Here is a 6,611-nt window from a genome sequence, read left to right on the forward strand (position 1 = left end):
TGGTCAACTATGCTTTGATGATAGAAGTGATACGTGCTGATGAACCCAAGTGTCTTGAAGAGGCACAGGGAGATGATAGGTGGATGGAGGCTATGTAGTCGGAGTATGGCTCCATAATGAAGAACAACACTTGGGACCTTGTGCATCGACCACCAAAACACAAGGTAATCGGAACCAAGTGGGTGTACAACACCAAGTACAAGTTCGATGGCACGTTGGATAAGTACAAGGCTCGACTCATGGCAAAAGTATTTGCATAGGTACATGGTTTTGATTATCAAGATACTTTTGCTCCCACAGCTCGACTAACCACAATTCGCAGTGTTTTAGCTTTAGCTGCCTAGGGAAGTTGGCCTGTGTTTCAGATGGATGTGAAATATGCCTTTCTGAATGGAGATCTTAAGGAGGAGGTATATGTGGAACAACCACTAGGTTTTGAGATCCCCGGTTCAGAAGGTAAAGTCTGCAAACTAAAGAAGGCACTTTACGGGCTAAAACAGGCCCCATGAGCATGGTACCAGTGAATTGATGCCTACTTTCTACATTACGGGTTCAAGAGGAGCCCATTTGGTGCAAAATTGTATATCTTCAGAGAAGGAGGCAGGTGTATGATCGTGATCCTTTATGTGGACGGCCTTGTCATAACAGGGAACCATGAAGAGAAGATCTCGCAGACAAAGCATTTGCTAGGAAGAGAGTTTGAAATGACAGACCTCGGACTGATGCATTTATGTTTGGGGATTGAAGTTTGGCAGGAGCTGAAACAGATCTTCATTTTACAACTGAACTATGCTGGAGAGATACTGAAGGCATTTGGCATGGCTGAGTGCAAGACAGTTGGTACCCCTATGGAGGTTGATGCGAAGCTCTCAAATGAGGATTCATCACCATTGGTGGATGAAGCGAAGTACAAAAGGCTTGTGGGCATCTTGATTTACCTGTGCAACACACAGTCGGACCTCAGTTTTGCGACTGGTGTACTAAGCAGGTTTTCCAATAAGCCCCGGGAAAACCATTGGAGGGCAGGGATGCGGGTGCTGAAATACATCAAAGGCACACTTGATTATGGCATCACCTATACCAAGGGCAACATCTTGACCAGATTCAGTGACTCAGATTGGGCAGGAGATGTGGACAGCAGGAGATCAGTGATAGGGTACTGTTTCTCACTTGGATCTGGAGTTGTGTCATGGGTCAGCAAGAAGCAACCCACAGCTGCTCTTTCTTCTACCGAGGCCGAGTACAAATCTGCATGCTTTGCTTCTTACAAGGCAGTGTGTTTGAGGAGGATTTTGGGGGACATGGGTGCAGTGCAGAACAAGCCTACGCAGTTATCATGTGACAATCAGAGTTGCATGGTGATTGCAAAGAACCCGGTGTTCCACACTCACACAAAACACATTGAGATTCAATATCACTTTGTACACGAGCTCATCATGGATGGAGAGGTGGACTTGGTGTACTGTCCGACTACAGAGAATGCTGCGGAAATCTTCACGAAGGCTCTTGGAAGAGACTTGCTAGAAATGCATCTTCATCGACTTGGCATTGGGCCAAAAAAGTAAGTTCACTTGCGGGTGGACATTGAGGGGGGGTGTTAAATATCAATGCTCCACTCTCGTGTAACTATGCAGGAACTAGCTAACTCTACTTCTAAGCCCCCCATATGAGGAGAAGGCATTTAAGTAGCTCGGTTATTCGGTAGGTCCTGGTTTGGACATTAGATGGGGGCCATGTGTGGCTGATGGCTGGACAGGCTTCAAATAGAGTTGGCACACCACTAACTAGGTTACATGCAAGTGTGCGAAGGCATCCCTTGACTGACCGCACTGAGGGTAGACGGAGCATTTCTCGGGGCAACCCACTCTCGGGTTGCGGGGCCTGTTTGGAGCCTCAGATGATCCCGGATGGCTTTGGGCCGAACGGAGACCGTAGTTTAGTTGCTTTGTTTTGTGCACCTATTCTATCGTATGGTCGGTGGCCTACTGACCCCCAGTCGATCGTTTTGGGCAAACTGGGTCGGTCACCCAATTGAGCCTAATCGACTACGACTGGTGGCTATATAAGAGCAAGCCCGTGAAGCCCATATCATCACTGGCTACAGCAACCCTGATTCCTTAGCATCCAGCCTTCGTCTTCTACTGTTTCCAGCATGCCATCAAAGCTTCTTTCACAGGAGCGCATAGTTGAGAGGCAGCGCCATCTATTGTATCAGTTCTACGGTAATCAAATTTTTGATTCTCCATACTATCTTGTTTTCTCTCTTGTGTACGAGATCTTGTTATCTGTTGAGCACAAACATTGTATTATTTTCTTACAGTTGTTGTCAGATACTTTATTGAGGTAATATTTAATGATCGTAAGGAATATTTGTATCAATGCCTTTTTTATTGTTTTAATCACATATTAAAATCCTTGAAATAGCACAAAGACTTGCACAAAAGCTTGAGTGTCACACAAGTATATTGAAGATGGAGGGGTAAACTTGCAATCCCTTATCAAAGTCAAATGATATTCAAGCAAGGTAGTCTCTCAAAAAATAACTACATCCTCTAAGTGTCATATTTTCTTTTCAATTTAAATAAACATTTTTTAAAAAACAATCCAAAGTGGGAGGAAGACTCCACTACTAAAGATATAATCACATAGTTTGCAAGAGATCCTTCTAGAAGCCTTGATTATTCATCGGAATAATCTTAAGAAATCGGCCCAAAGAAAAAAGTTTGATCACTCATTAAAAGGTAGACCAAATGAATAATTTCATAAAGCCCACACCAAAAATCATTATCAATTTCATGCAACTTCATATAATCTTGTTAAGAATGCTCATTCATGAGATTAGTGATTGGTGTATGGACAGTTCACATTACAATTATAAAATAATGGCCCCATTTATGGGCCATTTCTTCTATAATTATCAACTAGGTTTAAACCTAATTGACAACTCTTGATCTATCCCAAAAACAACATGCAAAATCAAATATTGGTACTACTTGTTGATTTCAAAAAATATTGATTGCATGTCTAGTTATTATACTCACTACAATTTTTAGGGTTGATCGTCAAGGCCTTTAATATGAGATAAATAGAGGCAAACATTGTAGTTTGTGAGCTTGTAGCAATAGTGTTCCCGCAAATAGTGTAGCAAACACGATCTATCATAAATAGAGGCAACCATTGTAGCTTGTGAGCTTGTAGCAAATAGTGTTTTCAATACATTTTTCCTCCACTGCTTGGGGTGTCGACTAGCACCAATCTAACTTTTTGTAGGCATATTAATTTTCTTTTTTGATTGGTCAAAATATGAAGGCCCATTGGAGTTTTTTATGGTGATGATGCTGGTGGGTTGCATGCAATTGGCAATAGTAATGTCTAACCACTATAAGAGCAATAAAGAAAGCTCTGAAAAAAGAGAAGATGAACGCTACATTTTTTATCACAATTTATGATTAGCTTGAGGATCCTAAATAGAGTATGGAAGATTCAAAGAAGCATGTGGTTAATAGGCGGATATCACTTTTAGTTTCTATTTATGGCTTTTTGTTTGTAATTTTTCTATTGGGCTAGGTGAGTTTGTTCTTGAGGAGGCTTTGCATGTAGATATGTGTTGTAATTAACTGAAAGAAAGAAGGTTGAGGCAAACAAAACCCAACATGCAATGCAAAGAGATAATGCACAAGGATGAGATTTATAAATAAAGAATGCAACTCATTTATTCATGCTGCAGCAATTTATAAGGCTGGTGGAGGATCGCGAAGAATTTCAAACCCTCCTATATGCACATGTACATACCATAATTATATTTGGTAAATATTTTTTGAACCCCTTCATATCTATAAATTGCATGTAAGTCTCCCAAATAAACAAATCCCCTTTGTGTTATATTTGTATTGAGTGATTGCGCCCCACACCTCCACCTTAAACTGTGTCGTTTATGATAAACAACTAATCCTTGACTTGAATGAATTGAGGTGATGGCTATGGAATATTCATTACCCAATCACAAAATTTATTGCTTGGCCTTTTCCACAGTAACACTATCCTTATCTCTTTTAAATGTGTATAAACACTATCCTTAGGCTTTTTCCATCATATAAACACTATCCTTAGGTCTCTTAAATGTGGAGCGTTTCATATTATGAGCACTATCTTTGGCTTCTATAACACTTTTTTCTTGTGAGGGGCTTTTTACTTCAAATTACAACATATATATGTACGAAAGAGGAGTAAAAAACTACACCAAACAATGTAAAATTGTACATTTAGGGGTATTTTAAATAGTGCTTGCTTGCACATGTTCTTTGACTTTATAGATTCACTGCCTAGGGTGTGGGGTAAGTATGTCAAGATGATAAGTGTGTCATGACTCTAAATGATGATCTTGTTATATCTTTCAACTACAATGATACAAGGCTTTTAATGATGGGTTTGCAATGTAGTCACCTTAAAAAGAGTATCTAAAGGCTCCACCCTTACAAAATAAGTCTGTCAGAAAGGGTGCCAATCAATAGGTTAGTAACCAAGGCAGGGCAATAAAGGCAATCGCTAGTGGCATGTACTACCATTAGGATGAAAAGAAAAGTCTTGTCCATGACGACTCAAGCATGGGAGAAGTATTCATTATCTCTCAAGAAAAAGAAGAAAATAACAAAGTAGGGTCCTTATTTGGATGTCTTCAACCAAATAGGCAAAGAAGTATCCAAAGAACAAACATCACCATATGAAGATGGTTGTCATGGAGTCTAATGCAGATAAGAAATTCAATCCGAGGGTTGATAATGGGGTATTCAATCTTTATTGTTGTTTGGTAAAGATAAGTGTGCTAGTTTGCTAACTATAGCATGGTGGTTTTTGACTCAAGATCAACACACACTAACATCCTTGGAGGAATTGGGTGGACTAGGTACCAACACATCATTAGCACCATCTTTGATATTCTTATTTTTTGTGCTTCAGATATCCTCAAAGCGCTACCCCTATATATCTATATATATATATATATACACCCCCCTTATCCTTTTTAAGAGGAGATGCTCTATATTTTGATGCTAGAATGGTCCTTGACACTTTTAGCTTATGCAACTCTAGCTCATTGTATATCTACACTCTTGGAATCAAACTTTCTATTGGCTTCCATTGAGGCACATCCATCCATTTTTCCTCATTAAATTTATCCTAGCTTCATGCCCCTCATCCATCTATTGCAAGGGCTACACTTTATTCTGTAGATTCAAATTTTAATTGTTGTATTACTTGTTTCCAACTTACCCCTACTTTATCTCCTACTAGCTTATCTGCCGTGAAATTCTTACTCCCTCTCATTTGTCATTTTTGCATTTCCTCTTTCAAGTCTATTGTTCCACCCTCACAGATGTCCTCTACACTAGCTTTAGTAGTATCTCTACTCTTTCTACATACAAGCCCATGTATTGTGCTACGTACAAGTCCCCATGTCTACAAGATATTTTGACTTTTATCATAAGGCACTTTCTCGTGTCATATTACTCTTCTTTATTGGGAAATCTATAGCTAGATGGCCTACCAGTGGATAGAAGAAGCATGAGTTGAGAAAATTCCTAGTGTATAGTGCCTAGGAAATTTATCCTCCACGGAGTAGATGACTAAGATCTTTAGTAAATCCTTGCTCGGATACATTTGTGCATAGATCCCCTTCCACTCCAATCATCCTACCTAATAATAGCATTTTTTCCAATTGCTTGCAAAAACTCAGGAGAAGCAACCCACACATGCATGACTATGGATTTTGGGGCACCTAACAAAATGGAAAATTTATAAATGCAAGGGTTTATTTTTTATCAACCATAGTCCTACTCCTAATCATTGAAGAAAAAGACTCTATTTGATGGATTGAAGGGCCCCTATATAGGTCGTTATGTTTGGTGGACTAGAGGTCACTAATTGATGCCTTCTTCCTCTTTTCTTTCAACAAATTAGCATTCTGTGCAGCATATAGTGCAATAGTATCCCTTATATTTTGCACAACAACAATGCACTCATGCAAACTATCATTTGCTACTTTGTTATGCAAGCACTCAATGACCTTTAAGGCCTTGTCCCAATCATTGTCACCCCAAATAGGCATACCATCAATACTATCTACCTCCATTGTTTTTGGCAGATCATGTCATGGAATTCCCTTGAGCTTTATATTTTATATTTGATTCCAATTCTATCTTCACCATTATTTACAAGTAGGCTTCCATCAACCCTTTTAATACCCTCATCTTTTGATTTCCTTTGTATTTATAAATTCAAATTAGATTAATGAGAGTTATCATCACATTATTAGAATCAAATAAGCATTTGTCTTTTTAAAAGAAATCAGAGCTATTAAGCCTATGTGCTTAGTGCCATGGTAGTGGTTAAAGAAGTTGTAGGGTAATTAAAAGCTAGGCAATGACTATAATGTATTGAAATGTAGCATGACCATGATACTTGGACTTGGTAGGAAGTCTATAAGAATATAAAAACCACAAATGCTAACTTGCCGATGGACACACTCATTAGGAATGGGGGGGTTAGATCCAATTTTCATAGCTAATAGAATTTTATATCAACTAATATATCACTAGTCAAGTTTGAAGGACTGG

This window comes from Dipteris shenzhenensis, chromosome 7 (assembly GCF_047967505.1).
Source record: "Dipteris shenzhenensis isolate YYH24624 ecotype China chromosome 7, Dip_SZ_1.0, whole genome shotgun sequence".
In the NCBI taxonomy this organism is placed as follows: domain Eukaryota; kingdom Viridiplantae; phylum Streptophyta; class Polypodiopsida; order Gleicheniales; family Dipteridaceae; genus Dipteris; species Dipteris shenzhenensis.